Here is a 25578-nt window from a genome sequence, read left to right on the forward strand (position 1 = left end):
TTTCAAAAGATTATAAGTATTCTTAAGTCATGTGAGCTTCCTCGCACCATCCTATAGACATGCCTGGTCATCATCAAGAAAGAACGAAAGACTTGGATTTAGAAAGCGCCTTTCATGACCACCGGATATCTCAAAGCGCTTTACAGCCAATGAAGTACTTTTGGAGTGTAGTCACTGTTGTAATGTGGGAAATGCGGCAGCCAATTTACGCACAAGCAAGCTCCCGGAAACAGCAATCTGACAATGACCAGATCTGTTTTTCTTGTTATGTTGATTGAGGGATAACTATTGGCCAGGACAAAGGACAAGAGCTCAGGAAAGATACAGTGCAGCCCATGCATTCCACCAGGGTCACTGTGTAATGCACCTTTGACATCTTGAATCAGTGATTCCATTGCTTAGACTGTTCACAGGGAGTTCTGCAGTGTAGCCCAGTCAGAGGAAGTGAGGTAGCTATCTGTTGGGTATCCGTGCCTGCTTCGAGGGGTAGAGGTTTTACAGTCCCTCCTTCTGCTTGGTCTGAAGATCATCATCATCGTCATCATAGGCAGTCCCTTGGAATCGAGGAAATCTTGCTTACACTCTAAAAATGAGTTCTTAGGTGACTGAACAGTCCAATACGAGAACTGCAGTCTTGTCACAGGTGGGACAGTCGTTGAAGGAAAGGGTGGGTGGGACTGGTGTGACGCACGCTTCTTCCGCTGCCTGCGCTTGGTCTCTGCATGCTCTCGCCGATGAGACTCAAGGTGCTCAGCGCCCTCCCGGATGCACTTCCTCCACTTAGGGCGTTCTTTGGCCAGGCACTCCCAGGTGTCGGTGTGGATGTTGCATTTTATCAAGGAGGCTTTGAGGGTGTCCTTGAAACATTTCCTCTGCCCACCATCTCGTTTGCTGTGAAGGAGATCCGAGTGGAGTGCTTGCTTTAGGAGTCTTGTGTCAGGCATGCGAACAATGTGGCCTGCACAGCGGAGTTGGTCGAGTGTGGTCAGTGCTTCAATGCTGGGGATGTTGGCCTGGCCAAGGACGCTAATGTTGGTGCGTCTGTCCTCCCAGGTGATTTTCAGGATCTTGCAGAGACATCATTGGTGGTCAGCAGGTGAAGATGCTAAGTTTAGTGATGAAGTAGCTGCTTTGCTGTACAATTGGTGATTCAACTGTAGTCATTTCTTGGGGTGGCAGAAAGCTTGGAATGTGGCATTTCCCTGAGACACATCGTCATCTGTATAAACTCCTGCTATTACCCTGTTGCTGGAAATTCTGTAAGAATGGTCAACAATCTGTGTGGGAGCTGACCTCTGGGCAGTAATGAGATGGTTGGGCCCAGCTGTACTGCAGAACTGCAATATTGGAGGTGCCGCTTTTTGGATCAGGCATTAAACCAAGGCGTCATCTACTCCGTTAGATGGATATAAAACACTATTTTAAGAGCAGGGGAGTTCTCCCAGTGTCCTTTGCAACATTTCTCCCTCAACCAACATCATTAAAACAGATTATCTGGTCATTTATCTCATAACTGATTTTTATAACATTACTGTCTGCAAATTGGCTGCTGTGTTTCCCTACATTACAACAGTGACTACACTTGAAAAGTACTTCATTGACTGTGAGGCACTTTGGGATGTCCTGAGGTTATAAAAGACACTACATACATGCAATTTCTTTCTTTTCTTTCTTTGTTGAAGCCCTGTATCAATCTAATTCCACAACTTGCTGAATTCAAAGGAGACAGATTGCGACAGATTAGAGCTCAAGGTCTCTATAGAATTAGCCAAAGCATTTATGAAAGAAGCTTATCCTTAGCTTAGAACTTGGTCAAGGGTTGCTCTGCTGCAGAGGGTCTTGGAGAGGCCAGATTTCCCATGGTGCCCTGCAGCTCGGTCATGCAGCATTGCACAAATGTGGGTGGTAGACTCCTGCAGGGATGCCCCAAAACTATGCAGGTTTCATGTCAGTCTCAAATGACATCATAAAGTGTTGATATTGAGCTATCAAATAATGTTTATTAGGGAACCCTGAATCGCCAAACAGCAGCTGAAAGAGGTTTGAAGCTGGCTGTTTTCCGGGTGGTAGGTTGCAGCTCCTGCAATTCCACCTGCACTCTTTACCTCTTCACTTATGGTCACTGCTTCATTAGGAGCTCACTCTTGAAACTGGCTAACAGACATCTGCCCTCTGCCCCCCCCCCCCCCCACGCACCCCTTGATTGCAGAGTTGCCCGCTCTTCCAAACAGAGTCACCCTTTGTTGCAGGACTTCCAACTCTGTTATCATCCATAATCCAGCCTAGAAAGATGTCTACCTTTGAGGGAAGCCAGCAGCCTTTTAAGAGCTGCTGTTGAAGGAAATCCTGCCCTCAACCTCAGCACTCTGAGACTGTCACGCACTATGCATTGGGAGCACCAGATAATTACGCCAATGAGCTCATTTTGGTAAGGCTAGTTTCCTGGAACACAAGCCACGTTAGTGTCCAATGCACAGCATTAGCAGCCTCCTCAGGTCCAAGTTAGTATATAACGCAGAAAGACGGGCACTAAAAGTTGATGATGAATATGTTGAATAACCTGTCTGTGCAAGATTCCTGCTGGTATGAGAAGAAACTGAATCAGAATAAAAGGCAATTAGAAAGCTTGAATTAGAGCAGGACATAGTAAAGAGGATCGTCAAGCAAAGTTTATCATACTTTGAACATTTGACATGGATGAATGTAGTGGACTTCCAAACAAATTTGTTACATGACTGATTTCTGGGCACTTGATCTAAAGGAAGACTTTATAGCATTCACTGTCTCCACAGCTTGGTGCAGTATAGCAGCAAAGAGCTCACAGAAATAAAGAAAAGTCTTTCTCATTCATGGTTATATGTAGGCAAACAATACAATAATACACTAAATTACATCTTCCCCTCCTCTGCCAACTTTGATTGCCCTTTTGAAAAGTCACTCAACATGGACGAGCACTTAGGCTGTCTGACTGTAAGTTCAAACCTAATGTGTTGTGGCAATATGTTACAGAAGTAGAATGATGCTTTAGTTATGTTCTTTCTAATAAACAGATTAAATCCGGGACACACTGTTCCACATAACGTTATTGTAACAATGCACAGGAAGGAGGGGGTGTAGGATGCAACTCATACGCATGATCTCAGCTGTCCTGTCAGAGGCGACAACAAGGGAAGATTTGCCGCTTTCTCAGCAGGAGTGACAGAGGAGTGTGCATGTCATCTTGGATTGCCTCTTAGCAACTCATTACAAGAGTGCATACAGGTTTAGGAGGAGTATTATCGCCTATTTTCTCAGACAAGGGATTTATGGAGCACAGTGACATTTTAAGAGTGGAAAATATATTTTAAAAGGTGCAAAAATAACAAAAATACAAACAAATTCCAAAATCGAAGTTTAGTCACTGCGTGTATGCGTTTTAATTACTTACCTCTGATTTCTATATTTGAATCATTCTCCTTACAGCAGATGACGGTATAAACGTTTAGTTTACTACAAGCTCAAATGTTATTTGCCAGAAATGTCCTGTGAAATTAATCTCTTATCCTCAATATGTACATTTTCTGGAGGGCATTCATCACTTGTAGAGAAAGATGAAAGAAAACTTGCACAGCCCACTTCAAAATATTAATGCACCTTCTGCACTTGTAACGGTTCTCCTTTTGGATGCGTGTGAGCTGAGCTGAGATTTCCATTCACCCAACTCTGTGTTCTGTGCATGCACCTGGTCCAGACTAGCTGGGTGTATTATACCAAGTATTGCTTATTAACATTAAGTTAAAATAGAATTTAAGAACAACATTAAATTAATGCACACCTTTTAAATTATTTTTTTAAAGACATACACTTCAAAGGTCTTCAGATAAAAGTGGCTGGCAAATCTTCTTGTCAAACAGTGCAAACACACAACACAATAATGTAAATGGTGTAAACGCATCTGTACATATATTATCGTGACAAAATTACACATGGCTTTTATAACTCTTATACATCCACCAACAAAAAGGTTGACAAAATATGCTTTCATGAAGGCGGTGTCCTTTTAATGATACACGCGAGGTAGAAAACAGAAGACCCAAATGGAAAGCTTTGAACAGTTTAAAAAAAAAATCTATGGTCGTCAGGTACTTCACTGGGTGAATTAAACTTTACATTGCACAATACTTTGCTTTAGGTATCCGAAATAAGTGAAAACCTTCCCGAAAAAGGCTAGGGCTCATTCAACAGAAATCAGTCTGTTCTCCTTACAACAGGCTACAAAAGCAATAATATTGCCGAACACACCAACCTTTCAGAAAGAAAGCTCCGGGGAGCTGTTGAATCTGCCAGCAGCCTCTCTGCAGTTTTCACCCCGGTTCTGTAAGGCTGGGATTGGGGCACGGCGAAAGTTCAGGGAGATTGGGAGCCAGTGCAAGGCGGCTGGCAGGCTGGCTGACCTTCACTGCCGCCAATCGGGAAGGAAACGCCGAGCTCACCACAACTATGTTCCAAATGCTACATTTTATCAGGCACAGAATGAATGTTTGGGAGGCCACCCACTCGTGCTGTACCTTACAGTCGGATTGTTCCACCTCCTCCCGCTGCAGCTTCCAATAGAACAAGATGCGACCCGCTTTGCTTGGGGGGGGGGGCAGCAGCAGGTTCCGAATTCCAGGCACCGCCAGAAATATGCGAATTGTGAAATAAAATAAATGAAACACACTCTTTCTTCTCACCACTGCCAGCACTGGGCCTTTTCATAATCAATACTCAGGACAATATATACCGACTTAATGTTCACCTCCACAGTCACAGAACAGAAAACCACTCTGGGGCATTGGGAATACACTGAGGCAGGGAAACCCACCCATTCATTCACAGTCCATTCAACAGGTTGTGATTTTTGAGATGAGGGACAATAAAACAGCACAAAAATCTGTTTTAGGGATACCTGGTCTGTTTTGTTTAAGAAGCAAATAAATATTTTAATATAACCATAGTTAATTATTGATCACAGCTTCTTGGAGGCGGGACTTATTTTCTGAAACCAGTCAGAGTTTTCTTTTTACTTACAGAGGGCGCCGACGGATCGCAGCTGGTCCCAGTGAAGGAATCTCACAGTTTGCCGATTTTCTACACAGGATCAACTAACCTTGCGATTTGTTGGAGTCCAATTGCGACACGGAAAAGAATTACATTGTTGTGCTATATGGCACCCACCACATTTTTGACTGCTTTCGTGCTTTAGCTACCGGCAACCTTATTAGGTAATGTGTTTATCTTTCAGAACAGCCACACTAAAATAATGTTGACAACAAAGTATTTCCTATCAGAGGAAGCAAGCCGCTTGGAAGAAACAACAAGACTGATTTCTCCACAGAACACAGCACAGGGAACAGAAGAGAATATCAAACCACAGCAACAGGAGACAATATCAACCCACAGGAACAGGGGAAAGGTAGAAAAACCTGGAACTGTACCATACAGCACCGTGGGAGGGAGTGCCTTCAAGACATGGACTGCAATGGTTCAAGATCACTCACCACCACCTTCTCAAGGGCAACTGGGGATGGCAAAAAATATTGGTCTTACCAGCGATGCCCACATCCCGAGAATGAAAAAAATCTGTATTGGGGTTTTGCTGTAATTGAATAAAGTTGTGAAAAGATGAGGCACCGCCACCACTGCTCAGTGTAGTCCAGAAGTAATGTTTAAACTTAAGTTAGCATCCACCAGATCCTCAGGTACCATATATGAATCAACAACTTGAATAGATGGCCCTGTATCTTCCAATTAGTATCTTTGAGGTCTCCGCTTAAGCTAACAAATCCATAATGCCACGCGTGGTACTTAGCTGCACATTGTGTGGGTTAGCCCATTGTTTAAGATGCCAAGTTCATTGCACTAGATCCCAGGCATGTCTACTAAAAATGCAATTTTAGAGCGAGGGACAGGAGAGCAAGGTGGACTCCCCTCCCCCCATGGGTACAGGACATCGCTCCTCCTCTGGACCTCCTCCACCAGCACCACCAATGTCGTGTCTGAGAACCTGTGTTGCCTCTCACTCAGTCCCTGAGCCATCCTGAAACCTGCCGCTGTGCATCAGGCAGTGCAATCTACACCTTCAGTGGAAATGGGTATATGGAGCCCACATATACTGCTTCTCGAAAATTGCATCTAATCAGCGCTTGAGTGCTAAACCTGCAGGTGTCTGTTTTAGCACCTCCAGGCAAGTTCAAATGATGGTAATCTGTAACTGACCAAAATTACATGTTAAATCTGGACTTTCAAACAGGCTGTCTTATTAGCACAGCACCCATTTAGCATCTGTTTTCACCCTTTCACCAAAATAACCCGCGATAGCTTTTATTAAATATGCTATGGTTGTTTGGTGGTGCACCAAACAATAAACATTACACCAATATTTATTTTTGTTAAATTTGCATGCTGGGGTTCCCCCGGTTAGCATAATTGTTAAGAGCACTGCCCAATGTATCACTAAGTCATATGAACTGAAGTGTCTCCGCTTTGATTCGCAGTCTATGCTGAACTATCTGATCTCAGCTGGAGCAGCCATTGGGGTTCTACAAGAGGGAATTTATTAATTCTCGGGATGTGGGCATTAATTTATTGCCCTAACTGAGTGGATTGTTAGGCTACTTCAGAGGGTAGTTAATAGTCAACCACACTGGTGTGGGACTGGAGTCACATATACATAAGGACAGCAGGTTTCCTTCCCTAATGGTCATTTAGAACCAACTTTAATTTTTCAATGACAGTTTGATAGCCAGAGGTTCCCCACTCCTGAGCATTATCTTTAAGATTATGAAATGGCAAAGGGCTAGCTAGGATAGACATGGAGAAAATGTTTCCACTTGCTGGAGAGACCAGAACTAGGGGCCATAAATATAAGAGATTGTCACTAATAAATTCAATATGGAATTCAGGAGAAATCTCTTTACCCAAAGAGTGGTTAGAATGTGGTATTTGAGGCAACTACCATTGATGCATTTAAGGGGAAGATAGATAAACACATGAGGGAGAAAGGAATAGAAGGATATGCAGTTGGGTTAGATGAAGAAAGGTGAGAGGAGACACATGTAGAGCTTAAATACTGACATGAACCCATTGGGCAGAATGGCCCGTGTCTGTGCTGTAAATACCATGTAATACTATGTAATTATCACATTGTTTTTGTTGAAAACTAGATATTTGGACATCTAGTGAGCTCTAGAAAAGGAACTGTGATGCTTTCCATGTCAAATAGCCTGACAACATTCAGTATTCAGGGTCACTGATGAAGAATAGCCACTTGGATAGGGAATCAGTAAACACCCATGGAACTGTACTCTAAAAAGAATGAGTAATTTCAGGAGATGAAAGAAGAAGATTGGAAGAAGAGAAAAAAAGAAGCTGTCCAATTTTGTGATGTTTGATTCTTTTTGTCTATATACAATGCCAGGCATGTATTGGATGCTTTAATATATGTTCAGATGTATCACTGTGGATAAAAGAGTGAGGCAAGATTACTTTAGTATTCATGCAATGACTATAGAGCAAACTGCATAATGCTAACCATTGATTGCAACATTGACCACAACATGTGGACCATATGCTATGGTCAGGGCACGGACCAGACCACAAGGATATATTACACCACAGAATATCAACTCCAGAATAAAAATCATAAAACATTGACCACAGCATGTGGACCATATGCTATGGTTAGGGCACGGACCAGACAACAAGGATGTATAACACCACAGAATATCAATTCCAGAATAAATATCATAAAACATTGACAACAGCATGCAGAAAAGACAATACAAATCAAAATCATGCACAAATAACGTGGCCAGCACTTTTCCCAAATTAACATTCCAGAAGCAGTTGACCTTGTCACCTGCCTCTCTACACCCTTTATTCATTTTACATAACTCTTTTGTGGGATTTTATTCTTTCTTCCTTTGTACAGTTAGTTTCATAATTTTGTATCTGTTTATCTTCTTTGACCGGTTTCTCTCAGAAAATATGGAACAAAGACAAAATAAATGCCAAAAGATGATATCAGACTGAATCAAATAATATGCAATAAAGATGCAAACATTTTTAAAAGGTCCAGTCGCGATAGTCTGGACTTTTGGAACATGTTCAAATCCAGGAACAGCCATTGTACATTGGATGTCACAGTATTTTTTTTACTCTAATAGATGCTATAAATGCTATAACCCAAATATTTTCAATCATTTTTACTTATGTTTTATTAAACCAAAAATAAAATAATATTGCTGAGTGAACTGTTATCTATTAAAAGTTATCAGTTCCACCCTCCTTTCTCATGGCTGCTGAATATCCTTTTCCACAGCCTCTCCTTATTGTGCATCCTCCTCATGCTGTGGGGAGGGAGGTTCTTCAAAGGAGTGACGTATAAAAGCAGATAAGTCCTGCTACAGCTGTACAGAATATTGGTGAGGCCACACCTAGAGTACTGGGTACAGTTTTGGTCTCCTTATCTAAGGAGGGATACACTTGCATTGGAGGAAATTCAGAAAAGGTTCACTAGGTTGATTCCTGAGATGAAGGGGTTGACTTATGAAGAAAGGTTGAGTAGGTTTGGCCTATACTCATGGGAGTTTAGAAGAATGAGAGGTGATCTTATTGAAACATATAAGATACTGAGGGGGCTCGACAAGGTGATGCAGAGAGAATGTTTCCATTCATGGGGGAATCTAGAACTAGGGGGCATAGTTTCAGAATAAGGGGCTGCCCATTTAAAACTGAGATGAGGAGGAATTTTTTCCCTCAGAGGGTTGTAAATCTGTGGAATTCTCTGCCCCAGAGAGCTGTGGAAACTGGGTCATTGAATATATCCAAGGCGGAGATAGACAGATTTTTGAGCGATAAGGGAGTAATGGGTGATGGAGAGCGAGCAACGAAGTGGAGCTGAGCCCAAGATCAGATCAGCCATGATCTTATTGAATGGTGGAGCAGGCTCAAATGGCCAAATGGCCTACTCCTGCCCCTATTTCTTATGTTTTTATGTTTATGTTCCATCCTCTCTTCATCTTCATTATCATCCTGAGCTCACATAAGCATGATATTATGTAGAAGACAGCAAGTTGCAATATTTCTTGAAACTCTCACTGGGCTGTATTGCAGGGCTCCAGTAGACTTACCCAGGCAGTTAAAACAGGAACTGAAAATTCCTATTCTAGCGGCACATGCCTCATTGGATCTGTTGTACACCTCTGTCTATGGAAGCCTTATCAGTAGTCATCATCCATGACTGCTAGGAATAGCCTAGATCACCAATCAACCAATCGATACCTGGCCCCAAGTCATGAGGGCTCTCATGGTGGATTGTTGTATGATGAAAGCCTTATGGCAGCTTCCTGAGCATCTGTCATTGATGTGCACAATTAGGTCATTGGCATCACACATTAGAATGAAGCCATTTCCTATTCATAAAATTGAAGGAGTGTTATATAAGTCTTTGAGTGACACATGCATTCCATCACTTGGTCCTTGCATCTGTGGGAACCCTGCCAGCCTGCAAACTGGATATCTCTCTCTCTCTTTGTTAGTCAGTGTGGTGTATGTAGCACACAAATCCTTGACTCCACATGGTCTGGTATTGATATAACTGCTGTGACCTAAGTCCTTTATTGTGTAACTCCAGAGTGCCTCTCAGGTGTGGTGGGCAGCCTTTTATACTCTGTCTTGCAGGTACTTTCAGGTCTCCCACCACAGCGCCCTCTGTGGCGCACCATTGTACTTATACATTTAATGTAACTGGACAATACATAACATCTCACTCCCCTCCCAGTTCCAAAAGCCATTGTCGGTGACCTCGGCCTTGTTCGTCCTGGTTGATTTGTGAGTGTGAGTCCATGACCATCCACTTCCCTCATCTCCCCCATGTGGAGGACCTGGTGCAAGCATGTGGTTTTTGCAGTCCTTACATGGGTGATAAGATATACGAGCATAACCTCCAACGGAAAGCAGGTATACATAGATGGTACATTTGTATGGTACATATAATATGTGGTACAGATGTTATGTCAAAAGGTTGCAGGTCCACTAAACAATTATTTAATCCCAGCTCCTCTGGGTGAGATACAGTGGCAGTACACAACCCCTTTTTGCCCTAGGTAATGGGCTGCGCTGAGACAGGGTATCGCAACTGGTGCGTTGCCTCTGTTCTCATGAAGTAGTCGCCTTAGCAGCCACTGAACCATTGCATGAATCCCCTAAATCGAAAATCGCATCAGCTCGTTGGTAATGTTAGACACGGATCCATATCCCTTTCACTAGAACCTCGTGGTATTAACTCTTTCCGTGATTCATATCCATAATTTTAAACACAGTGACCATTCAGCATTGAAATATTAATTCTTATTATAAATCCATCATCCTACATTCACATAGCTCATTTAGACTCGCTCTTGCCTCACAAAAGTCTTTATGTGGGGACCGCCAACGGTGTAAAGCCCTTTTAAGACTCCTGGGTGCATTTCCCTTTTAAGACCCCATCTTGTGGCTCCCATGAGGCTTCCCTTGGGTGCCGCCACCTTAGGTGTTCTGCTGGCCTTTGTCTGCAGAGCTCCGTTGCCACGAGGCTCACCACCATCTTGAGCTCGCTGGCGAAGAAAGAACAGAAGGGACAAGAAAGAAAGGAAGGGAAAAAAATGGCCCAGAGCAACCCGTCTTTGCAGAAATGGCTCCCTGGACTCGATCAGTCACAGTCCCTGTGAGTCCCTCCGTACTTGCTGTCGCATCCATCGCTCTGGCTCACGTTCTCCCGAGTTACGCCAGCCGCCGCCGCAGATTGTGGGTTCCGTGGCTAGCAGCTTGTGAAGGAGGCCCTCATGGCCAATCCCCATAACAAAAACGTCCCGCACCGCCTTGTCAAGGTGTGCGCCAAAATCACACGCGCTGCGAGTCTCCTGAGGTCCACAGCATATTTGGTGACATCCTGGCCCTCGGGCCTGCAGTGATGGTAGAATTTGTATCAGGCCGTGAGGATGCTCTCCTTTGGTTTCAACTGGTCACGAATGAGTGCGACCAGCTCCTCATATCACTTGTCCCTGGCGCTCGCGGGTGTCAGCAAATCCCTGACGAGACAGTAAACCTCATCGCCACAATTGGAAAGCAATAGCGCCTTACGCTTCTCTCTCAGTGCGTCTGTGTGCCCCGTCAGGTCGTTTGCTGTTAAGTAGTATTCGAGCCTTTCCGTAAAGGCCTCCCAATCATTGCCCACGGTAAAATCCTTTAGCGAGCCCAGAGTAGCCATGATTGCGTGGAGTTCATCCGCTTCCTCATTGCCAATGTGGTGTATGTAGCACACAAATCCTTGACTCCACACAGTCTGGTGTTGATATAACTGCTGTGACCTTAGTCCTTTATTGTGTAATTCCAGAGTGCCTCTCAGGTGTGGTGGGCAGCCTTTTATACTCTGTCTTGCAGGTACTTTCAGGTTTCCCACCACAGCGCCCTCTGTGGTGCACCATTGTACTTATACATTTACTGTACCTGGACATTACATAACAGTCAGCTTCCATGAAGCCTGACTCTAAGGGCATCCAATCTAGTCTCTTCCATATTTTCATGCTTCTACTCTTCATAGCATAAGAATAGAGATATTCTCAAAGGAAAATCCATGTCCCCAGTGCAAAACAAAAATTTGAGCAGAGCTGAGGGAAACTAACAGCAAAAATCCTGAACTTCAAAGCGTTAAAGTGATCGATATGCAGCCAAAGTAACACATCATCATAGACAGTCCCTTGAAATCGAGAAGACTTGCTTCCACTCTTAAAATGAGTTCTTAGGTGGCTGAACAGTCCAATATGAGAACCACAGTCTCTGTCACAGGTGGAACAGATAGTCGTTGAGGGAAAGGGTGGGTGGGACTGGTTTGCCGCACGCTCTTTCCACTGCCTGTGCTTGATTTCTGCATGCTCTCGGCGATGAGACTCGAGGTGCTCAGTGCCCTCTCAGATGCACTTCCTCCACTTAGGGCTGTCTTTGGCAAGGGATTTCCAGGTGTCAGTGGGGATGTTGCACTTTATCAGGAAGGCTTTGAGGGTGTCCTTGTAACATTTCCTCTGTCCACCTTTGGCTTGTTTTCCATGAAGGAGTTCCGAGTAGAGCGCTTGCTTTGGGAGTCTCGTGTCTGGCATGCGAACAATGTGGCCTGCCCAGCAGAGCTGATCAAGTGTTGTCAGTGCTTCAATGTGGGGATGTTAGTCTGGTTGAGGACACTAATGTTGGTGCGTCTGTCCTCCCAGGGGATTTGTAGGATTTTGCGGAGATATCGTTGGTAGTATTTCTCCAGCGACTTAAGGTGTCTACTGTACATGGTCCATATCTCTGAGCCATACAGGAGGGCGGGTATTACTACAGCCCTGTAGACCATGAGCTTGGTGGCAGTTTTGAGGGCCTGGTCTTCAAACATTCTTTTTCTCCGGCAGCCGAAGGCTGCACTGGTGCTCTGGAGGCGGTGCTGAATCTCGTCGTCAATGTCTGCTCTTGTTGATAAGAGGATCCCGAGGTATGGAAAATGGTCCACGTTGTCCGGGGCCGTGCCATGGATCTTGATGACTGGGGGGCAGTGCTGTGCGGCGAGGACAGGCTGGTGGAGGACCTTTGTTCTTACAGATGTTTAGCGTAAGGCCCATGCTTTCGTATCATGTTAGAGGAGTGGAAGATGCCTGTGCATGAGTTCTTTTAACATGGGGTGGTCATTGAACACTGGCTACCACACGGGCTTAGCTGAGCAAGGTCTTGATCCAGTGGCAAGGGGGTCCAAGACGACTGGAGACCAGACACTGCTATATGGGCCACAGCTATATGCAAATGGTCTATGCAGAGCTCCTTCATGGCTAACGAGCCAAAGGTGGGCAGCGGAAACGTTACAAGGACACCCTCAAAGCCTCCCTGATAAAGTGCGACATCACCACTGACACCTGAGAGTCCCTGGCCGAAGACCGCCCTAGGTGGAGAAAGTGCATCCGGGAGGGTGCTGAGCTCTTCGAATCTCAACGCCGAGAACGTGAAGAGGTCAAGCGCAGGCAGTGGAAGGAGCGTGCGGCAAACCAGTCCCACCCACCCCTTCCCTCGACGAATGTCTGTCCCATCTGTGACAGGGTCTGTGGCTCTCGTATTGGACTGTTCAGCCACCAAAGAACTCGCTTCAGGAGTGGAAGCAAGTCTTCCTTGATTCCGAGGGACTGCCTATGATGATGATAATATAGACCTAGTTGCCTAAACGGCGAGATGTTGGCTGCAGACTCGGCACTGAGTAGCATCCTTGAGGGATGTTGGCCTGGTCGAGGATTACATCTCAGTAGAAGCACACAAAATGCCTTGTCAGGCTGTATATACATTCCTGAAGCTCTACCACCACTTATACAGTGGCGGTAGTTATCTGGGGTGGGTTTGGGGCTGAACTTAAGTGAAATTTGTCAGAGGCGTTAATCATACTCTTTCTTTCATTTACATGAATTGGATTATTATAGAAATGTGTGGCAGAGAAGGAGGCCATTTGGCCCATCGTGTCTGCGCAGGACAATAAAGAGCTATCCAGTCTAATCCAACTTTCCAGCTCTTGGTCCGTAACCTTGTAGGTTATGGCACTTCAAGTGCACCTCCAAGTACTTTTTAATGCGCTGGGAAATTCTGCCTCTATCATCCTTTCAGGCAGTGAATTCCAGACTCCCACCACCCTCTGGGGGCAAAATAATTCTCAACTCCCCTCTAATCCTTCTATCAATTACTTTAAATCTGTGCCCCTTGGTCATTGATCTTTCTGTTAAGGGAAATAGGTCCTTCTTATCCACTCTATCTTGGCCCATCATAATTTTATACACCTCAATTAAATCTCCTCTCGGCCTCCTCTGCTCCAAAGAAAACAACCCTAGCCTATCCAATCTTTCCTCATAGCTAAAATTCTCCAGTCCAGTCTCCTCTGTACACTCTCTAGTGCAATCACATCTTTCCTATAATGTGGTGTCCAGAACTGTATGCAGTACTCTACTGTGGCCCAACTAGTGTTTTATGGATGTGCTTATTTGTATTGCAAAAATGGCCACCATGCACCACCCTTTGTCTGTGATTGGTCCCTTGGAGGATAAGCCACACCCTGAAGTTTCACAGGAATGTGTAACTGGAACCGCCCATCCCAAGGTCTCACTGATTTTGCAAATTGTAACTCGATCCACTTTGACTTCCTGAAGCGACAGAGGACCAAGCTCCCCAGAAGACAGCAACGGCCAGCCAAAGTGTCTTACCCCAGTCCAAGTACATCCCTCCCCCACTCCCACCATAGATGGGGCATTGTGTACGGATTGTTAACAGGTTTATTGGGTATGGAGTGAATAGTGACAGTGTCATGATTTCTAGATATCATTCACTCCAACGATGTCCCTTGAAGGGGGTTGGGAGAATGTGATCCGTCTTCCCTGAGTTCCCTCTCTCCACTCCAATACCCACCCCCCCCACCCATGTCTCTCCACCCCCCACGCCAGTCTCTCTCTCTCCCAACCTCTCTCTCTCTCTCTCCCCCCCCACTCCAGTCTCTCTCTCTTCCCAGCCTCTCTCTTCCCCCCCCCAGCGTCTCTCTCTCCCCCAGCCTCTCTCTCTCTCCCCCAGCTTCTCTCTCTCTCTCCCCCCAGATTCTCTCTCTCTCTCCCAGCTTCTCTCTCTCCTCCCCTCCAGCCTCTCTCTTTCTCTCCCCAGCCCCTCTCTCTCCCTCCTTATCGGCCCCCTACCGCATCTCTGCTCGTCGCCGCCCACACCGGCCACTCTTGGCCCCAGGCCCGCCCTCTCTCTCTCTCTCTAGAGAGAGTGAGAGAGAGGTCAGGGTTGGAGTGGAAGAGAGTCGAGGAGAGAATCAGCACCGGGGCCTGAGCGGGAGAAGAGTCGGGGCCTCAGATCCTGCTTCTCGGCATCACGTGGAGGGAATGATTCGGGGCCGGGAAGAGGGGTGAAGCTTGACAGGGGGCGGGGCTTGACAGATGCATGTCTGTCAAAAAAAGTGTAGTTCAAATAATTACACTGGTGTTTTATATAGTTCAAGCATAACCACCTTGCTGTTATATTCAGGTATCTGTGGAAATATGCTTCAAGTTCCCTGTTTCTCTACACTTCTCAGTGTCCTACCATTTATTGTGTATTCCCTTGCTTTGTTAGCCCTCCTCAAATTACCTCATAGTTCTCTGGATGGAATTCCATTTGTTACTTTTAGTTCAGAGATATCTTCCTGCAATCAACAGCTTTCTTCCTCACTATCAACCACATGGTCAGTTTTTGTAACATCTGCAAACTTTTTAATCATGCCCCCTACATTAAAGTCTAAATCATTGATATATACCACAAAAAGCAAGGGACCTAGTACAGAGCCCTGTGGAACCCCACTGTAAATAGCTTTCCAGTCACAAAAACATCTATCAATGATTACCCTTTGCTTCCTACCACTGAGCCAATTTTGGATCCAACTTGGCACTTTCTCTTGGATTTCCATTTGCTTTTACTTTACTGACCAGTCTGCCATGTGGAACCTTGTCAAAAGCCTTGATAAACACCATGCAGACTACATCAAACGCACTATCCTCATCGGCCCTCCTTGTTACCTCCTCAAAAAATTCAATCAAGCTAATCTGCCATGACCTTTCCTTAACAAATCCATGCTGACTGTCCTTGATTAACCGTGCCTTTCTAAATGATAATTAATACTGTCCCTCAGAATTTTTTCTGATAATTTACCACCACTGAAGTTAGGCTGACTGTAATTACTCGGTATATCCCTTGCTCCCTTTTTAAACAATAGTACAATGTTATTAGTCCTTCGGCACCATGCCTGTAGCCGGAGAGGATTGGAAAATGATGGTCAGAGCCTCCACTATTTCCTCCTTTGCTTCTCTTAACAGCCTAGGATACATTTCATCTGGGCCTGGCAATTTAACTATCTTCAAAGATGTTAAACCCCTTAATATTTCCTCTTTCACTATGTTTATCCCATCCAATATTTCACACTCATCCTCCTTAACTACAATGTCTGCATAGTCCCTCTCTTTTGTGAAGACAGACGCAAAGTATTCATTACGAACCATACCGAAGTCTTCCGCCTCCATCACAGTTACCTTTTGGTCTCTAATAACCCTACTCTTTCCTTTGTTATCCTCTTGCTCCTTATGATTGGACTTTCAGTGGGCCTTAAAGGAGACTGGCACTTTCTTGGGAATTTAATATTCGGATATTTGGCAATAGATTTAGGAACATAGGAACAGGAGTAGGCCCCTTGAGCCTGCTGGCTGATCTATATCTAACTTGATCTACCCGCCTTGATTCCATACCCTTCCCTACCAAAAATATATCATCTCAGTTTTGAAATCATATGACCTAGCCTCAACAGGTTTTGAGGGAGAGAGTTCCAGATTTCCACCATCCTTTGTGCGACAAAGTGCTTCCTGATATCACCCCTGAACAGCCAGCTCTAATTTTAAGGTTAAGCCCTGTTGTTCTGGACCAGAGAAAATAGTTTCTCTCTATCTACCCTGTCAACTCCTTTAATCATCTTATAGAATCATAGGCCCCGATAATGGTGGCCTTACCGCCCACTGCCGCCTGCTGCCGCCGACTGCCGCCAAGCTTTGCTGCCGCTTTCCTCTCTCTCCCAGTTTCTACTTGGGTTGGAGCGGGCGGGAGGGGAACACCGCCAGGAAGCTTCGCGTAAGTGGCCTCCCGCCCGGCAAAATGCCAGATTGGTGCGGACGGGTGTCGGCGCCAGCAGGGGGAAGGACCTCTGTGTGAAGGCTGTTCTTACCCCGACAGTAAGACATAAAGAAAAGGTTAGTGAACATCTTTAAAAAAACATTTTTACAGCGACTTACCTGAAGGTGTTCTGGTGGATTTTTTTTGCTAATGTTTTTTACTTTTCAGAATTCCTCCCTCCCTGGGCCCAACTCCATCCTCGGCAGCACTTGGGTGGCAAGCTCATTTGCCGGCGAGATTGAGAGTTTCCGTCCGCTGCTGCCCAGATTGATGGCGTAAGACATTATTTTGCTGCCAGGCAGTACTGCCACCTCTTTTAGAGGAACCTTTCAGGCAAAGTACCACCCGGTCTCTCTGCAGCCATCGGCGGTCCTTTGGGTGGCAAATGAGCGAGCCTTGTAGCTCATGAAAACTGTAGCCATAGAATGGTTGCAGCACAGAAGGAGGCCATTCGGCCCATTGAGCCCATGCCGGCTCACTGTAAGATCACTTCAGCATGTCCCATGCCTCCACTCTTTTCCTGTTTCCTTGCAAATAATTTTCCGTCAAGTAATTATCCAATTCCCTTTTGAAAATACGATTGAATCAGGCAGTGCATTACAGATCATAACCACTCGCTGCGTAAAAAAGTTTTTCCTCATGTCGTCTTTGGTTCTTCTGCCACTCACCTTAAATCTGTGTTCTCTGGCTCCTGACCCTTCTGCCAGTGGGAACAGTTTCTCTCCATCTACTCTGTTAGACCACTCATTATTTTTAATACCTCTATCAATTCTCCTCTCAACCTTCTCTGCTCTAAGGAGAATATCCCAGCTTCTCCAGTTTATCCACATAACTGAAGTCCCCCATCCCTGGAAACATTCTTGTAAAGCGTTTTTTCACCCTCTCTAAGACCTTCACATCCTTCCTAAAATGTGGTGCCCAGAATTGGACACAATACTCCAGTTGAAGTTGAAGCAGTGTTTTATACAGGTTCATCACAACTTCCTTGCTTTTGTACTCTGTGGGGCTGCAATTGCCCCTTCCCTTAAGGCCTGTTACCACCTGAAATCGGTGGCCATGCTGCGGAGTGCAATGGCCGCTGATTTTTCGTGTAACGGTCGCCATTTTGAAAATTCTGCTCCTGCGGTATCCCGGTGGTGACCCGCTCCCTCCACTACCACTCTGCTGCTGTCCTAAATGAGTCATCAGAGCGCGCACCGCTGGTGTTCCACCCCGATGGCGAAAATCCGCCGAAAAAATCTTGCTCCTGCTGCACATTGCCAAAAGCTGCTTTTTTCTGCCAGTGCACTGATATTGTAGACCTTGTAAATTGGCAGTACGGCTCCCATTAAAGAGGATGACCGACTGCTGCTACCGCCATATTTTGTTTTGTCGGCCGAGTGCCATGTAGGGCCGACAATTATGCCCCCGGGTTCAGCTGGTCCACCAACAGGCAGCCTGGCACCCCCTCTTGGGCCAAAACCCTCGCTGGTGGCCCAGTGGACCAAACTTTAAAAAATAACGCAGGCTCTCACCTTTAACTAAAGGGGAGGGCCGTGGTGATGCGGTGCCATGGTGATTTCATCAGCATTATGCTCATGACTGACAGCGTGGGCAATCTGCCCACCCCCCAACTTCCAGCCTTCTACACTGCCAACTTCCGGTTACCACCCCACTTCCGCCCCCATTATGATCGACTTCTGGTCTGCTGAGAAAAGAAAAGCCAAAGAGCAGAATTTCCCTCACGAGGTCACCGCATTCACCGTGCCGGTAAAATCACCAGAAATAGGGTAGGTGCGCCCCATTGCCAGCGGTGGGCAATTTCAGCCCCTGTATCTCTATTTATGAAGCCCAGGATCCCGTATGCTTTTTAACCGCTTTCTCAACCTGCCCTGCCACCTTTAACAATTTGTGCACATATACCCCCAGGTCTCTCTGTTCATGCATCCCCTTTAAGGTTGTATCCTTTAGGTTATATTGCCTCTCCTCATCCTTCCTACCAAAATGTATCACTTTGCACTATTGTGTATTAAATTTCATCTGCCACGTGTACACCCATTTACCAGCCTGTCTCTATCTTTAACACCTCAATTAGTTCACCATTTTCTATATTCAAAGGAAATACAAGCCTTGTCTATGCAACCTACCTTTTTATCCCCAGTATCGTTCTGGTTAATCTGCGCTGCAACCCCCTCCAAGATCAATATATCCTTCCTAAGGTGCGGTGCCCAAAACTGAATGCAGTATTCTAAATGGGGGTCTAACCAGAGCTTTATAACTTCCACCCCTTTATATTCCAGCCCCCTTGAGATAAAGGCCAGCATTCCAATACCCTTTTAAATGATTTTTTTGTACCTCTCCATTAGCTTTTAGTGATTCTGGCCATGCTCGCACGTCCAGCAAGTTGTGGCACGAAAATATTTAATCTGAAGAGTGCAGAAACAAGTGTAACTAAATGGGCCCGCTGTGAAATGCCCCGCTCCAGCAAGATCCAGATCTACCAGTCCAGTCTGAAGATATCACTCCACATGAGAGATCTGTATACATGCAGCCTAATGTCCTTTCTATTACTAAGTCTCTAGAACTGCACATAGTACTTCAGATAAAGTCCGACTATGCCTTACAGAAATAAAATGTAATCTCTTCTGATTTGTACCCTATCCCTCTGGTAATATAACCCTGATTTATATACAAGTCACAGCACAGTAAGAGATAACATAGCAAACTCAGTGTGAGCTGCTGCTATTATAGATGTGGAGGAGTTGGAAAACAAACTACTTATGGAACTGTAAGTTACATTGAATCTCCTAAATAGATTACAGGAAAAGTTTACAATTTTCTCTGAATTACTAAGTTCGCCATGACCTGTTCTTTTTATTACAAGAAAGATTGTTTTGTGATAGTAACTGTTTGATCTTAATGTAAGAACTTTAAAACAAAACAACAGCAGAAAAAAATTGTATTTCTGATCTCCAGTAAGTAAGTAATTACAGTAAGATAAAGGCCAATCGGGTACAGGTATTTCACTCAAGCATGAACTCTGAGTCATTCATACAAGGTGAATCATCCCACACTGTTTTTTGTACACCTCCTAGTGGTTAACCTGAGAGATTCATTTGTACCAACCTGAAATGAAGAGGCTTGACTCCTTGCATTGAGACAGAGGGGGCTACATTCTCAGGGGGAATCATTAACTCTGTTTCTCTCCCAGATGCTGCCTGACCTGCTGAGTATTTCCAGCATTTTCAGTTTTTATTTCAGATTGCCAGCATCCGCAGTAATTTGCTTTTGTATGATGGAATATTTTCCACTTGCCTGAATGAGTACAGTTCCAACAGCACTCAAGAAGCTCGACACCATCCACCACAATGCACCCTGCCTGATTGGCACCCCATCCACCACCTTAAACATTCACTTCCTACACCGTGACTGCAGTGTGTACCATCTACAAGATGCATTGCAGCAACTTGACAAGGCTCTTTCAATAGCACCTCCCAAACCCGCGAACTCTACCACCTAGAAGGACAAGGGAACACCATCACCTTCAAATCCCCCTCCAAGTCACATATCATCCTGACTTGAAAATATATTGCTGTTCCTTTATCATCGCTGGGTCAAAATCCTGGAACTCCCTCCCTAACAGCACTGTGGGAGTACCTTCACCACATAGACTGCAATGGTTCAAGAAGGCGCCTCACCAGCACCTCCTCAAGGGCAATTAGGAATGGGAATAAATGCTGGTCTTGCCAGTAATGCTCACATCCCATGACTGAATTTTAAAAAATCATCCTCACCGCTTTATTGTTCAGAAACATAGGCCACGATTGTGAGAATCGACTTTCCTTCTAAGCACGCCCAAGTGAGCTACCATTTAGTTGGCCAGCGCTCTCACAAGAAACAGGCAAGGACCTCATAATGCCATGTAAATCAGGGTCCTTTGAAGTAGTTGGAATCACAATGCCATTTTGGTAAAGGACAGTGCAGTACTTACTGAGTGCTGGACCTGACCACCATACAGAGCAGGAAACAGCTAGAACCAGCATCACTGAAAGGGCTCGCTGGTAGTGGTCTGGCAAGAAGAAACACACTCTATATAATGCTGTCTGGGCTTCAGGATGATTATAATTATTCACTCTGCTCCTCACTGACAATGCTACTCATTTCAATAATTCTCTCTGTTGTCCCCACCCTCCCCTTTAATGCAGAGTAGGGCCATGCTCTGTGGCTGACCCACTAGATTTTCTGTCCTCCCAAAATGTTGAGCTGCCTATCAGCGTTGCAATCATGATGCAATTCGTTAATTCAATTTAAATGAGGTCCGACCATCAAAATAGTTTGAGCCTCTTGCCAACAACATCAGGTGGGTATTGCGACTGATGCACCTACTGCCCACCCACTATATGCTACAGTCAAAAATTTGGGCCATACTTGTTGGGCTGTGCTAACATGATAAAAATAAGCTTGAAGTATTTTAGTTTGCAATGTACCATGGTTGCAATGGAAGTCCAGGATGTGAATTTTATTTTCCAGACCCAGTTATCTTATTGGATTTTGGATTGCAATAATGCATCTATTTTTAATGTTGCCTTAACTAAATTCTGTAATTTACAGTGTTCCATTTTAAATAAAATCAATAGTGTTCAAATCTATGTTCTGTTCCATAAAATTTGTTATCTCAGGGGAGAAAGGGAACTGCAGTGTCATTGTGAATGATTGAGGGACAATCCACTTCCTTCAAAATTCCAATTTAACAGGCCAAGTAATAACAGGCCTTTTAGTCTAACCTCAGTGGTGGGAAAATTATTGGAAAAAATCCTGACGGACAGGATAAATCTACAATTAGAAAGGCAAGGATTAATTAGGGACAGTCAGCACGGATTTGTTAAGGGAACATCGTGTTTGACTAACCTGATTGAATTTTTCGAGGAGGTAACCAGGAAGGTCGATGAGGGTAGTGCGTATGATGTAGTGTATATGGACTTTAGCAAAGCTTTTGATAAGGTCCCACGTGGCAGACTGGTTACAAAGGTAAAAGCCCATGGGATCCATGGCAAAGTGGCAAGTTGGATCCAAAATTGGCTTCGAGGTTTCCAGGACTGGGAACTAAATATTCAGGGGTATTTGACAATCCGGAAGGACAGACAGAAAGGAAAAGGAGCTCTAATGATAAAGGATGCAATAGTGAGAATTAATATTGGCTCAAATGATCAGGATGTTGAAATAGTTTAGGTGGAGATAAGGAATAATAAAGGGAAAAAGTCACTGGTGGACATAGTCTATAGGCCCCCTAACATTAGCAAATCTGTTGGTCAGAGTATAAACCAGGAAATAGTGGGGGCTTGTAAAAAGGGAACAGCAATAATCATGGGTGATTTTAACCTCCATATTGATTGGACAAATCAAATTGGTCTGGGTAGCCTTGAGGAAAAGTTCACAGAGTGCATAAGGGATGGGTTCCTTGAGCAGTATGTAACGGAACCAACCAGGGGGCAGGCTATCTTTGATCTGGTCCTGTGTTATGAGACAGGATTAATAAACAATCTCCTAGTAAAGGATCTCCTTGGAATGAGTGATCATAGCATGGCTGAATTTCAAATTCAGATGGAGGGTGAGAAAGTTGGATCTCAAACCAGCGTACTAAGCTTAAATAAAGGAGACTTCAAAGGTATGAGGGCAGAGTTGGCTAAAGTGGACTGGGAAAATAGATTAAAGTGTAGGACGGTTGATGAACAGTGACATACATTTAAGGAGATATTTCACAACTCTCAAGAAAAATATATTCCAGAGAGGAGGAAAGGGTGTAGAAGAAAAGATAGCCATCCGTGACCAACTAAAGAAATAAAGGACGGTATCTAATTAAAAACAAGGGCATATAAAGTGGCCAAAACTAGTGAGAGGACAGAAGATTGGGAAGCTTTTAAAAGCCAGCAAAGAATGACTAAAAAAATGATTAAGAAAGGGAAGTTAGACTATGAAAGTAAACTAGCATGAAATATAAAAACAGATAGCAACAGTTTCTATAGGTATATAAAAAGGAAAAGAGTGGCTAAAGTAAGTGTTGGTTCCTTAGAGGACGAGACTGGGGAATTAGTAATGGGGAACATGGAGATGGCAGAAACTCTGAACAAATATTTTGTAAGAGTCTTTACGGTAGAGGACACTAACAATATTCCAAAAGTGGATAGTCAAGGGGTTATGGGGGGGAGGAACTTGACACAATCACAATCACTAAGGAAGTGGTACTCAGTAAGATAATGGGACTAAAGGTGAATAAATCCCCTGAACCTGGTGGCTTGCATGCTAGGGTCTTAAGAGAAGTAACGGCAGGGATGCATTGGTTGTAATTTACCAAAATTCCTTGGGTTCTGGGGAGGTCCCAGCAGATTGGAAAACTGCAAATGTAATGCCCCTATTTAAAATAGGAGGCAGGCAAAAAGCAGAAAACTATCGACCAGTTAGCCTAACATCTGTGATTGGGAAAATGTTGGAGTCCATTATTAAAGAAGCATTCGCAGGATATTTGGAAAAACATAATTCAGTCAGGCAGAGTCAGCATGGATTTATGAAAGGGAAGTCATGTTTGATAAATTTGCTGGAATTCTTTGAGGATGTAAAGAACAGGGTGGATAAAGGGGAACTAGTGGATGTGATGTATTTGGACTTCCAGAAGGCATTTGACAAGGTGCCACATAAAAGTTTACTGCACAAGATAAAAGTTCACGGGGTTGGGGGTAATATATCAGCATGGATAGAGGATTGGCTAACTAACAGAAAACAGAGAGTCGGGATAAATGGTTCATTCTCGGGTTGGCAATCAGTAACTAGTGGGGTGCCGCAGAGATCAGTGCTGGGACCCCAACTATTTACAATCTATATTAATGACTTGGAAGAAGGGACCGAGTATAACGTAGCCAAGTTTGCTGATGATGGGAGGAAAAGCAATGTGTGAGGAGGACACAAAAAATCTGCAAAAAGACACAGACAGGCTAAGTTAGTGAGCAAAAATTTGGCAGATGGAGTATAATGTTGGAAAATGTGAGGTTATGCACTTGGCAGAAAAAAAATCAAAGAGCAAGTTATTATTTAAATGGAGAAAGATTGCAAAGTGCTGCAATAAAGAGGGACCTAAGGGTACTTCCATACTTGTGCATGAAACACCAAAGATTAGTATGCAGGTACAGCAAGTGATCAGAAAGGTCAATGGAATCTTGGCCTCTATTGCAAAGGGGATGGAGTATAAAAGCAAGGAAGTCTTGCTACAGTTATACAGGGTATTGGTGAGGCCACTGCATGGAATACTGCATGCAGTTTTGGTTTCCATATTTAAGAAAGGATATACTTGCTTTGGAGGCAGTTCAGAGAAGGTTCACTAGGTTGATTCCGGAGATGAAGGTGTTTACTTATGAGAAAAGGTTGAGTAGGTTGGGTCTCTACTCATTGGAATTCAGAAGAATGAGAGGTGATCTTATCGAAACATATAAGATTATGAGGGGGCTTGATAAGGTGGATGCAGAGAGGATGTTTTTCCACTGATGGGAGAGACTAGAATTAGGGGGCATAATCTTAGAATAAGGGGCTGTCCATTTGAAACTGAGATGAGGAGGAATTTCTTCTCTCAGAGGGTTGTAAATCTGTGGAATTCTCTGCCTCAGAGAGCTGTGGAAGCTGAGTCAATGAATAAATTTAAGACAGAGATAGGCAGTTTCTTAAACGATAAGGGAATAAGGGATTATAGGGAGCGGGCAGGGAAGTGGTCCTGAGTCCATGATCGGATGAGCCAAGATCGTATTAAATGGCGGAGCAGGCTCGAGGGGCCGTGTGGCCTACTCCTGCTCCTATTTCTTATGTTTTTATGTTGTTATAAAGTGGCAAGTTGGATTCAAAATTGGCTTAGAAATAGGAAGCAAAGAGTAATGGTTGAAGGATGTTTTTGTGACTGGAAGGATGTTTCCAGTGGGGTTCCGCAGGGCTCAGTACTGGGTCCCTTGCTTTTTATGTTTATACATCAATGATCTAGATTTGATTAAGAAGTTTGCAGATGGCACTAAAATTGGCTGTGTGGTTGATAATGAAGAGGAAAGCTATGAACTGCAGGAGGATATCAATCTAATGATTAGGTGGACAGAAAGGTGACAAATGGATTTTAATTCAGAGAAGTGTGAGGTAGTGCACTTGGGGAGGACTAATAAGGAAAGGTTATACACATTAAATGATAGGCCACTTAGAAGTGTAGATGAACAAAGGGACCTTGGAGTGCTTGTCCACAGATCCCTCAAAGTAGCAGGCCAGGTGGATAACGTGGTTGACAAGGCATACGGAATGCTTGCCTTTATTGGTCGAGGCATAGAATACAAGAGTAGGGTGGTTATGCTTAAATTGTATAATACTCTGGTTAGGCCATAGCTGGAATACTGCGTGCAGTTCTTGATCGTCATATTATAGGAAAGACATGATTGCACTGGAGAGGGTGAAAAGGAGATTTACAAGGAATCTGCCTGGAATGGATAATCTTAGCTATGAGGACAGATTGGATCGGCTGGGTTTGTTCTCTTTGGAACAGAAGAGGCTGAGAGGAGACCTCATTGAGGTGTTGAAAATTTTGAGGAGCCTGGATATAGTGGATAGCAAGGGCCTATTTTCCTTTGTGGAGGGGTCAATTACGAGGGGGCACAGTTTTAAGGTGGTTGGTGGAAGGTTCAGAGGGGATTTGAGGGTATGCTTCTTCATGCAGAGGGTTGTGGGGATCTGGAACTCACTGCCTGGAAGGGTGGTAGAGGCAGAAGCCCTCACCACATTTAAAAGGTGTTTGGATGGGCACTTGAAGTGCCGTAACTGTCATGTATGTAACCACAA

The 25578-nt window shown here is 44.4% G+C and overlaps 1 protein-coding gene across 4 annotated transcripts in view; it reads right to left on the reverse strand.

Annotated features, from left to right (window-relative positions):
• The window catches only part of mylka (myosin, light chain kinase a), a 579206-nt gene extending 574094 nt beyond the window's left edge, over positions 1–5112 (reverse strand). For 3 of the 4 annotated variants that reach the window (XM_070875646.1, XM_070875644.1, XM_070875647.1), the window contains exon 1: positions 4286–4456. The gene's annotated coding sequence lies outside the window, so the exon portion shown is untranslated. Of the gene's footprint in view, positions 1–4285; positions 4457–5049 lie in introns of those variants that run through there. The other variant, XM_070875645.1, reaches the window with a different exon arrangement.
• Positions 5113–25578: the final 20466 nt, after the last annotated feature.

The sequence above is a fragment of the Pristiophorus japonicus genome, chromosome 3 (genome assembly GCF_044704955.1).
Source record: "Pristiophorus japonicus isolate sPriJap1 chromosome 3, sPriJap1.hap1, whole genome shotgun sequence".
Taxonomy (NCBI): Eukaryota; Metazoa; Chordata; class Chondrichthyes; family Pristiophoridae; genus Pristiophorus; species Pristiophorus japonicus.